Below are 11,734 nucleotides of genomic sequence, written 5' to 3'. Positions count from 1 at the left end.
CACTGCAGAAGCAGGTCACCCTCTGAGCAGGGACTCTTGGCTTGACCTGCCCAGCCTTCTTGTCACTGGCCACTGCACATTCAAGGTCCATTTTCAAGAAAATAATTCCTTAAGAGAACCTCGGGGAGAATTTCACTCTTCCCAAGTAATCTCTACAGAGACAATTTATCAAGACATTTGGTTTCTCACATATACTCAAAAGAACTGAAAGAATTTTGTAGAGATCTTTGCACACTCAGGTCCATAGCGGCATTATTCACAATAGCCCAACGTGGAAGCAACCTGAGTGTCCAGTGATAGACGGATGTATTAACACATCCATCCACATGTGTGGTCCACACACACGCACGGAGTACTATTCAGCCTTTAAAAGGAAGGATGTTTTGACACCAGCTGGAATGCGGACGAACCTTGAGGATACTGTGCTTGGTGAAATAAGCCCGTGGTGAGAAGACAAAAATTGTATGATCTAACATATACAAGGCACCGAGAGTAGTCAAGTTTGCTGAGGCAGAGAGGGTGAGGGGGCTGCCCAGGGCCTAGGGGAGGGGATGGGGAGCGAGTATTTATTGAGGACAGACTTTCAGTTTTGCAAGATGAAAAGAGGCCTGGAGAGGCCTGCGGTGGCGGCTGTACCACAGTGTGAATGTCTTAATGCCAACGAGATGCGATTGTAAAAACGATCGAGAGCGCAGATGTCATGCTTGTGTGCATTTTACCACAATTAAAAATAGTTTATTACTCTCTGTGAAATATGTAGAGGCATTTTTTTGTCTTGATGCTAATATGGTGCCCCAAGTTTCTCAGTGGTGGACAGATGGATGGATAGGTGACAGGCACAGAGACAGTAGACAGATATTTTAAATACGAATGTCAATTTCATCATCTATTGCGCCTTACTCTGCACCAAAGGTCAGAGGCATCTCAGCACTGATTGGCTGATGGCTCTCCTTGTTCTTACGTCTCCACCGATGCCCTGTGGTTCAGTCTCTGGTCCAAATTCTTAACACAGCACTAAGGCCTCTCCAACCCGGGAGGTCTACCTTCCCAGTGTTACCCGCCCCCTTCTGCCGCCACAGTGCGTCCCAGGAGACTTGAACCTGCCCACCCAGCTCCTTTTCAGGATGTGTTCTCCAGTCTCTGAGTGTCCGTCTGCTCCATTGACTGGATAAGCCTCTCCTCTTCTTTACTGGTGACATTTCCATGGTTCTTCCTGCTGCAATGCAACTGCCTGCGACCCTCCCCACCCCCACCCCAGCAGGTCACCTGGAACAATGAGTTGGTGAGGCTCTGCTCCCAGAGGCTTCTTCTCTGGTTAGCGTCGGGCTCACATTTATTACCTAAAAGCAGTGATCGTCCGGCTCGTTCATCGTACACCTCTACCCATTAAAAAAGAGTTGAGGATACACGCCCAGCATGTACTCAGTCGTTTCAGTCGTGTCCGACTCTTTGTGACGCTATGGACTGTAGCCCATCAGGCTCCTCTGTCTGTTGGGATTTCCCAGGCAAGAATACTGAAGTGGGTAGCCATTCCCTTCTCTAGGAAGTCTTCCTGACCCTTTTACGTCTCCTGCGTTGGCAGGCAGATTCTTTACCGCTAGCACCATCTGGGAAGCCCCACAACCCCAACATATTTATTATTTATTTATGCCCAAGGTATTTATCCATAAATTGTATACATTTATTTTTACAAGCCAGTATCTCGAGGTACCATATTATCCTGAGTGACATCAGAAGGTAGTCAACATTTCAAATACACTATTGTCTAACTTCTAATTTTATTTTGGCCAACATCAGACTTGGGCTACTCATGGTTTTCTTACCTGTCAATGGGCTTGACTAAGAGCCTGGTCCCACCACTTCATGGGAAATAGATGGGGAAACAGTGTCAGACTTTATTTTTCTGGGCTCCAAAATCACTGCAGATGGTGACTGCAGCCATGAAATTAAAAGACACTTACTCCTTGGAAGGAAAGTTATGACCAACCTAGATAGCATGTTCAAAAGCAGAGACATTACTTTGCCAACAAAGGTCCGTCTAGTCAAGGCTATGGTTTTTCCTGTGGTCATGTATGGATGTGAGAGTTAGACTGTGAAGAAGGCGGAGCGCCGAAGAATTGATGCTTTTGAACTGTGGTGTTGGAGAAGACTCTTGAGAGTCCCTTGGACTGCAAGGAGATCCAACCAGTCCATCCTAAAGGAGATCAGCCCTGGGATTTCTTTGGAAGGAATGATGCTGAAGCTGAAACTCCAGTACTTTGGCCACCTCATGTGAAGCGTTGACTCATTGGAAAAGACTCTGATGCTGGGAGGGATTGGGGGCAGGAGGAGAAGGGGACGACAGAGGATGAGATGGCTGGATGGCATCACTGACTCGATGGTCGTGAGTCTGAGCGAACTCCGGAGTTGGTGATGGACAGGGAGGCATGGCGTGCTGCGATTCATGGGGTCGCAAAGAATCAGACACGACTGAGCGACTGATCTGATCTGAAGAGCTTATGGAAGGAGTAGAGTCTAAGCTCTGCCATCTCCTTATTTTTCATGTGTTTGCATCGCTAATATCTTCACTTTGCAGTTTCTTTTCTGTAGTGTTTTAAGCCCAGCTGTGAGGATCAGTGGAGCAAAATCTAGATAACGTGGTGGCCAACCCACCAACCCTTCCTCCTCTCCAGGGAATGATTCACAACAGGTAGCCACAACGCACAGCATCCTGTGAGGCCCCAGCATCACTGGGAATATTAACTGTTTAAAACATCAACTATTATATTAATTTCTTAATTTTTATGGTAGGGCTTCCCCTGTGGCCCAGTGGTAAAGAATCCACCTGCAATGCAGGAGCCACAGGAGATGCAGGTTCGATCCTGGGGAAGGGCATGGCAACCCACTCGAGGATTCTTGTCTGGAGAATCCCATGGATGGAGGAGCTATAGGAAGTAAGTATAAATAGGAATTCTCACAGTTTCTTCCCACACTGCAATGGCTGCTTTGCCGGCCCCACCTCCAGACTAGATTTCTGCGTGAGGATGGGGTTCATTCCATTGAGGCCTCTGTTTCCTGCTGGTTTTTGACCCCTTGATGGCAGGAACCATGTCTTATTAGCCTTTATATCTCCCACATTGCTGGAAATTAAGTGCAGGCAAACAATAAATATTCCTCTAGTAAATAAAATATCTCAAATATACAGCAACCAGAGAACCGAGCTATTTCCAACACACGCAGAAGAAGCAGGTCAGAAACAGAAAGAGACCAGGTCATTTATAAAGGTGGAAAAAATCAGTTATCCAGACGTTTATAAGCAACAGTCAATGCTAGAACATGATAGAACAATTCCTATAAAATTTTTGAGGAAAATATGCCTTAATATTTGCATGCCCAGTTACATTTGCTTTTAATTTTAAAGGTAATAGGTATTATAAAAGAACTGAGGAAATGTAGCTTCTGCGAGTCATTTTGGAAAGAAAAAAAGAAAAAGCATCTCAGAGAATGTACAGCTAGATCTTGGAAAGGTTGGCTGTTTGACAGCACGTGACCTAAAGATAAGGGTCCCTCTGAACACAGCCCAGAGACAGACACAGAGTCCTTCAGCTGGTCCTTCGTGAAGGATGCTGGAAATGCTTTTCTAAGACACTGGCCAAGGACCTGAGGCTGCCAGATCGTCATCAAGTTCCCTGAAATTGGAATTATTACCTCCTTACAGGGAATTGGTTGTTTGCCAGTTTATTCTGGAAGCTTCTCTGCTACAAAGAGTAGAAGATTTCAAATGATGGAACAACAGATGCACAGACGTTTAAAAATGTCCCGTGAAAATATAAAATTCTCAACAAACCGTAAGATTTCAGGCAGAAGTCAAAGCAACAAAGGCAATGTTAGAAGTCAGGATGCAAAGTAAGAGTGCGCCTGAGGAGGTGAGGGGGCTTCAAGACACACTGCGGGGGCTTGAAGAGAGGAACCAGACTGCAGTAGAAAATCCGCTTCTTTCTTTGATGACGAAGGATAAATGCCATGGAAAGAAACAGGACAAGCTTCCGGGAAGCCAAAACTCTATGGAAATATCACGTGTTTTATAAGGAATTCTGTAAAAACCCACAGAGGCAGAAAGAAAAATTTTAAAAAGCTGTAATAAAACTAAATTAGTAAACAAAAGATGAGGTCTAAACTCCATCAGGCTTATGAGGAAGAAGACCAGATTTAAGAGGATCGTGGAGGAGTGATGGAGGAATTAGGAACGCTCTGAGCTCCGTGAACTAACAAAACTATGCAGAAACCCTTAGAAAGATGTTTGAGGTGCCTTGCTCACAGACAGAAGGAAATCGAAGGTTTGAATCACTGCATTTGCAGGTGGCGTGGAGGCCAGGCCCTGCAGCAACAGTATTTTAAAGAAAGCGGAGGAAGATGCAGGGTTCACAGACACAGGGCTGCTAAATCCTTTGTTTCCAACGTAAGCTGAGGGCTGAGAGGTCAGTTGGGCGTGACATTTACCCTAAAATTTCTGCTGGGCTTGCAGCACAAAGCGAGACCTGTGATGACCCCTCTCTTGAGATACAGGGTTCTGGAAAAGCAGCTGATCCACAATGCACATAAATAGGAAAAGAAACCCAGAAGCCTCCAGCTGCAGAGGAAGTGAAAGCTCGGGGGCAGAAGAAGGAAGATACCCTGAGTGCAGGATAGCAGCAGAGACGGCTCACAAAACCCCAGGCTGTCCCCTGGGGGCGCGTGACAGCTGGCCCGCTGTGCTCACCAGGGCAGAGGGTGATATATGCCAGGCTGGGACAGAAACCAAGGCAGCCAAACCCGCGGCTTCTCCATGCTGCTCTGCTCACACCACAGGACGCAGTACCCATGGCTCTGGGTTTCTCTTCTTTAGGGAAGAGATAGGCTCCAGTGATCTGTGGACAGGCCAGGGGGATAAATGAGGTTTCTGGGAAGAAATCTGCCTAGGCCGCAGGCTCCAGGAGCTGTCATCAGTAAATACAGAGACCTCATCCTTCCGGCAATGACGAACGTCCCGGGTGACGCTGGTCTGAGAACTCGGTCTTTAGGGAGGACGACCGAGGGTGCCCACAGGGCCTGCTTCGACACTACCTCGCAGAGGGTGGGCTCTGGGCCTCTTCACTCTCTCCCACCCCTCGCTCCCGCTGGGCTCCCCTCCAGGCCTGGGGGACACTGCCTCCTCCTAGCATGCTCACACGTGGTGGGATGCCCTGCAGAGAGCCCCTCTCCAGACTCCTAGGCCCTCTGCACTCTGCTCTGACCTCAGTGACCTCCCTGCTGTCCTCCGACCCCGGAGCGGGGGACTGTTTGCCGCCACCTTTTGCAAGATTCGGGAAGGTCTTCAGGCTCCAGAGCTGAGCCTTGGCGACCCCCGGGACGGCTCTCAGGCCTCCCCCTGACCCGGCTCCTGACAGTGAACGGGCCATTGGTTGGACTCCACTTCTTGTTCTCTTGTACTGACTCTTGTTTACCCAGGCTGAGCCCCAGACAGAGGAGACCCTACAGATGCAGCTGCCCACAGCATTACCTGCTTTATTTTGTTACTGTAATCTGAGTAAATTATTTTAAACATTAATGAAAATATGATGAAAATGACCTACCCTTAAAAAATATTTGTAAAGTTTAAAAAAGTTGTCAAGGTACTTTAAGATGGAAAAGGAAAAAACCTCGCTGTAATTTGAAGTGCAGGACTTCCCTGATGGCTCAGTGGTAAAGAATTTGCCTGCCAAGCAGGAGCCACGGGAGACTCGAGTTCGATCACTGGGTCAGCAAGATCCCCTGGAGGACGGCATGGCAAACCACTCCAGTATCCTTGCCTGGAGAATCCCATGGACAGAGGAGCCTGGCGGGCTACAGTCCATGGGGTCGCAAAGGGTCGGACATGACTGAGCAACTGAACAACGAATCTGAAGTGCAGCGAGGCGGTGTCCACCACCTGCCTCTGCATGGCAGTGATTCCCTTGGTCAGGAATCAGATGGTCCAGAACGGCCGCAGGGGCCTGACCTTTTGTCCTCGTCCCTGTCTTCATCCTGGACACTGAGGGAAATCGGGCGTGTGCCCGAGCGGGGCAGGCCTGCTGTCCTCATGATCAGAAGGACCCAGAGAGAGGGGGTCCTGTCACAGCGGAGGGCGAGGGTGAGGAAACAGAGCTCGCTTCCCAAAGCTTCCCTGGTGCTGGCCTTTCCCCGGGCCCCAGGCCCTCCCCAGGACAGCAGGTGGGCCCCGCGGGGGCCTCCTCGGGGCCCTTGGAAGTGTGATCTTCCAGCCAGCACAGCTCGCATCATCCTTCAGGGTGGTGTGAGAGCCCACCGAGTTCACCCAGCAAACGTCTGCTGTGTCGGGCGCTGTTCTAGGCCCAGAAAGACAAGTAAACGACCGGGCGGGACCCCCGCCTTCCTGGAGCTGAGCGGCAGCCCAGGCGCTCAGGTTAGTGAAGCCCCGTTCCTAGGGTCTTTGATGTTTTTTTCGTCCTCATCTCCTTCCCCTCATTGCTTTTGTTTAGCCCGTTCTTACGCTTCCCCAAACCTTTCTGTTCTCTGCTAAATCGAGCGTGTGGTCAGACAAGTAATTAAGGGCTGCAGAGGCCGGGGTGACGGTGAGTCTGGGCGGCTTGCGGACGAGGTGCCGTCAAGGTGAGTCACGGAGGTGCTCTCGGTCATGGCAAACCCACCCTCTCATCACTTACCTCCCTCCGTCTCTTCCTCTCACTCTCTCTGAATGTTTGCAGAGTACCTGGTGTGGGAAACAAGTGATTGATTCTGGGATTTCACTTAAAAAAAAAGCAAACCCTAACTTAAATACTGGTGTCTTTAGTAATTACAGGATCATCACAGAGGTGACCCCCCCTGCCCCCCGGCCAAAGGCAGAGAGAGGTGAGCCTATTTTCTGCGGTCTCTGTGAGGTCCTCTTTGCTCCAGACCAGCCACCCAGACTGAACTCTCTCTGGGCCCCCATGCGCCCACCTGGGAAGGGCGTCACGTGACCCTGTGCTCAGTGTCCACGAGGTGGGCGCCTCCAGGAGCCCACGCGGTGATGCGAGGGTCTAGGGAGAGGCCTGTTCGGAAAGCGTGTGCAGAGGGGCCGTGGGGCGGGGTGCTGGGGTACTGGGGTGCTGAGGGAGGGTAGTTGGGCCTGTGCGACCTGGAGGATTTTATTTTAGCCGCGAGAAGACAGTGACCGAACTGCACCGGCTGACCGTGGTCTCCGTACCTCTTTAGCAGCGATGCACGTTTCCAGAACCCACAGTACCCCGTGAGGCCGGGAGGTGAGCCCTGTTCTCTCTGCCCCAAGCCCCATCCGGCCGTGAAGATTCGAGATGAAAGAGGAGGAGCTGAAGGTGCTGTGGTTTTCCTGGTGCGTCTGTGCAGGAGGGCGGAGGCCCGCCGGGCGCTGGTCCCGAAGCCTCAGGTCCACCCTGCGGGACCAGTGGCATCTGGGCGGCTCTGGAGCACTCCCCGCCGCCCCAACGAACCCCAGGCTGGGGTTGCAGTGCTCTCACTGCTGTGGTTGGACTGGAAACCGGGCCCTGTGGCAGGGAAGGGCTGGGGTACAGGAGACGAGATGTGCAAGCCGATGAGTCAGGAACACAGACCGGTGGGGACGTCCTCTGAACCCAGAGTGAGGCCTTAAAGACACTTGCAAGGGGAGCCCAGGTCACCCAGACCAAGTGGGTGAGCAGAGAGCGAAGAACACCCCGTCTGAACTCAAACCGCGACCTAAACGGAGAAACGGAAGCGCAAGGACGCCTCCCTGGGTTGCGGCTGAGAGGACACGAGGACGTGCCAGCGGCTCCCCGCCTGCAGCGGGCACCCCAGTGGGCACCCCGGCAGGCAACCGGCATCCACACTGCTAGCTGAGAGCACACCAGGGTTCAGGGTCTGGTGCCAAGTGGGTGGGAAAAACCCAAGTGGCAGAGCTGGGCCCCAGAGTCTGCACTTCTGTGCTGCAACTGGAAGCAAAGTGCAAGGAGCGAGGAGGTCCAAGTGGGCGATGCACTGACTGCTTGCCTGGAATGCTGGCTCCTCACCTCAGCACAGCGCCCAGGGCCTGTGGGCAAGGAGCTCACCACTGAGCTTCAGCCTCTGCGGCCAGGCGGAGGTCCTGCCGCCTCCCCCGTGGGCCTGCTGCAGAGCCTGGCCGGGTGAGTGGCTGGCAGGGGCTGCACAATGCTTCTTCCAGGCCTGGAAGCCATGGCGGGCTTTTAGCCGCAGCTTCTAGAGAAGAGTGTCCAGAAAGGGGCGACTGACCCAGAGGGGCTCTTGGAAATGAAGTTGACCTGGAAGTTTACAGGAGAACTGTGAACCAGGACCTTTGAAAGATCAGTAACAAACAATTCAGGGTTTGTTCTGGGTTCTTGGAGAGTGTTCCCGCCCGGGTCCTTGGACTCTTGTTCTAGAAGTTGATAGGAGGCCAGACAGAAATCCAGGCATATCTCCACTGCGGGCTCGGCAGCGCAAGGGAGCCAAGACCAGCAGCAGGTGCCCTGGGTGTTCCCTGAGGAGGGTGGGCCGGCCCCTTAAATGGGGTGAGCGTGGGGCAGACTGGAGGGTGGCTTAGGTGGTCTGCCCCCCCACCCCCGGGGCGCTGTGCGCAGAGACCATGCACAGGACCCGCCTTTGCTCCGGCGCCTCGGAAGTGCCCTTTTTGCATCTTGCTGTTCATAACCTTCTCGGCTGGGCGTGCCTGCAGCTATTTTTAGTCCCGGCCCTTCAGTATCTTTGTATTTTGTTGCTCGAGGAGACGTCTGTCAGGTACAAGCACTGCTGCGGCCGGTCCCAGGGCCCAGACTGTCTTCAGGGCCTGACACAGTTTGCACAGCAGAGCGCGTGGAGGCTTCTTAGGGTGACGTGTGTGTGTGTTGGTTGCTGACCCATGTCTGACTCTTTGCGACCCCATGGGGTGCTGCCCGCCAGGCTCCTCCATCCATGTGATCTTCCAGGCAAGAATACTGGAGTGGGTTGCCGTTTCCTTCTCCAGGGGATCTTCCCGACCCAGGGATCAAACTCGGGTCTCCTGCATTGCAGGCAGACTCTTTACTGTCTGAGCTACCAGGGAAGCCTTCTTAGGGGTCTGGTTAAATACATCATATGAATGTAGTTGACTTTCCAAGCTAAGGCCACGTTTCTTTTTCTAAAAAAAAAAAAAAAAGGAAAAAATTATGGTAAAACACATACAGTTTCCCTTTTACCCATTCTGAAGTATAAGGCCTGTGGTATCACGTCCATTCACACTGTTTTGTAGCCATCGCACCATCCATCCATAGGACTCCTCATCTTGCAAATCTGAAACTCTGCCCCATTAGACACTAACTCCCGGTTCCTGTCCCCCGTGCCTGGCTTATCCCACTGAGCACAGTGTCCTCGGGTTCCTCATGTTGCAGCCTGTGGCAGAACTTCCTCCATTTTTAAGGCAGAGTCCCCACGCTGAGCAGGGTCCTAGACATTCAGATGAGGGTTTCTTATGGAGCCAGGTTGGCCGGGAGAATCCTGCGGACTGAGTCCTCCCCTTCCGTCTGCGTCAGTGCCTTCTCAGCTCATCTCTCTCCCCGTCTGTGTACCAGCCTCTGAACCTTCTCTGCCCTGTGTCCCCAGGTGTGTTCTCCAGGTGGACCCCAACTGCTCATCACCCCGCACGTTCCCCCACCCGTGCCCAGGCCTCCCATGGTCCATCTGACTCCTCTCATCCTCCTGCACGGCGCTGCGTCTTCCAGGAACTCCTCCTGAGGGCTCCATCTGTGCGCGACGCACCCACCCAACCCACTTTACTTCTAGCCCAGCCCTCACTGTGCTGCACTGTAGTTATTTGCTTTTCCATTCTTTTCGTTAAAAAGAGCTTTGTTTTAATTTTCTTTTGTTCCCCTGGTGCCTGGTACACAGTCGTCACTCAATAATTTGTAGGATAAACATATGCATGGTTAAGTGAAAAACTGCGAACTCACCTTCCATATAAACCAGGAACCATCATTAGGATCAATGGACTTAATTATTGCATTTTATGGACTGGGATAAAGACCTTTTTGGTGGAGATGTGATAAAGTTTGGGGCAAATAGGGAAGGGGCCGGTTCTGTTTAGATCTGGTTCTGTGCAGAGGCAGTGGAAAAGGTGCCGTGGAAGGCCTCCTGCTCTCTGAGTCTATAAATACCTGTATAGACACATAGACTCTTAGGCTATTCAAGGATCGATTCAGAAAGTGCTCAGATCAGAGGGGACGGCTTCACAACTCTCCTGGTGGGCCTTCCTGGGCCCCATGGTGGTCTCCATCTCCCGCCCCGGCGAGTAACCAGGTATCCGGCAGCACGGATGCACCTGCGCCCCGCACCGTGAGCAGGTCCATTCATCCGGCCGCGCTCCGGAAGCTGAGCCTCGGGTGTGGAGGGGTGCGGCCCTCCCTGCGCGCCGGGCTGGGCAGCCGGGGGCGGGGCGCGCGCTCAAGGGCATCATTGTGCCCCCAGCACTCGGGGCGGGCCTGGAGCACAGATGGCCTCAGTAAATGTTTGCCGAATGAGCCCATGAAAGGGCGTTTTGTCGCTGGATCTTTTCATTTTTCCCTTGGCTTGCTCCCCGCTCTCCTTGAAATAACAGCTGCTTTCATGGGCCGGTCTTTCGTTCTTGGGCCGCTGGACTCGTCTTCAGGGCCGGCAAGAAAACACCAGGAAGGGACACGGCCAGCAGCCACGGTCTGGGCACAGCAGGTCTACGCTCTGGGAGGGGCTCGGGGGCCGAGCCAGGGAAGGGGCTGTGACGTTGTTGCAGACCCCCAGGGCTCTGAGCCGCCGGCCGCCTCCCCTCCCCTCCCCCTCCCCTCCCCTCCCCTCCCTCCCCCCTCCCCTCCCTCCCCTCCCCTCCCCTCCCTCCCTCCCCTCCCCCCTCCGTCCCCGTCCCCCTCCCCCGCCGGGCCTTGCAGACTGAGCTCTGCGTCACGTGACTCTTCCCCGGGAGCCGCACAGTGTGCGGGAGAAGCAGCTTTTGTTCTTCGTCCTCCTTGTCCGCTCCTGGGGGGTCCTCGGCTCCGAGGGCTGCCAGGATTCTCACGAAGCCTGGGGGGCCGCGCCCGGAGCCGGCCGGGCTTCGTCTCCTCCAGCCTCCACCGGCAGCTGTGTCTCCACTTCCTCCCGCATCTCCTCGTGTCAGCCACCCCACGGGCTCCCCAGCGCCTTCAGGGGGCCCCTCTCAACAGCGACACACCCACGACGGCCACATGTCCCCACCCCAAGGGGTCCACCCCATCCGTGAAGTGGGTGTGAGTTTGCTCATCTGAAAAGTGCTGAGTCACAAAACAATCCCATTGAGAGCAACCTAACTGAAAGGTTAAAAACTGGGATGGTGGGAAATTCTGAGGTCTGGGATGAGAGAAGAATAGAAGTCCCCCTGGCTTTGGTGACCCGGGCCAAGTCCCTGCCCACCTTCAGGGCCGTGGCAGGTGTCCAGCCGTGGAAGCCGACAGGGATGCAGTGTTGAACAGGCTCCCTGCCCCAGCCTATGCACTCCCCGAATTCCCGCTCCCTGGCTGGCATTAGCACCCCCTCCCTGGTGATGGGGGAAGAGGCCCCATTGTGTACGTAGAGGCCCAGCCCTGCCCGCAGTGACCAAGGGTCTTCGGGGTCCCTTGTCCCTCCTTGTTCATTTCCTTGTTTGAAAACTCGAGTCATAACAGCCAACTCATGGGATCCTTGTGAGGGTCTCCCCCAAGTGGCCAGGCACCTGCCCCCGTTGTTAATTATTGGCTGGTCCCCGCCTGGGGTG

General features: G+C 53.5%; 1 long non-coding RNA gene across 1 annotated transcript; it reads right to left on the bottom strand.

Moving 5' to 3' along the window:
• Positions 1 to 694: 694 nt before the first annotated feature.
• LOC132343663 (uncharacterized) lies at positions 695 to 10,798 on the bottom strand. The gene is made up of 3 exons (XR_009492607.1): positions 7,202 to 10,798; positions 4,739 to 6,724; positions 695 to 3,119 (listed from the first exon to the last, which is right to left on the bottom strand). It is a non-coding gene; the product is annotated as an uncharacterized lncRNA (long non-coding RNA).
• Between the last annotated feature and the right edge of the window lie 936 nt (positions 10,799 to 11,734).

The sequence above is a fragment of the Bos taurus genome, chromosome 23 (genome assembly GCF_002263795.3).
Source record: "Bos taurus isolate L1 Dominette 01449 registration number 42190680 breed Hereford chromosome 23, ARS-UCD2.0, whole genome shotgun sequence".
NCBI lineage: Eukaryota > Metazoa > Chordata > Mammalia > Artiodactyla > Bovidae > Bos > Bos taurus.
Note: the sequence above shows the minus strand (reverse complement) of the source record. Positions and strands in the feature narration are given on the sequence as shown.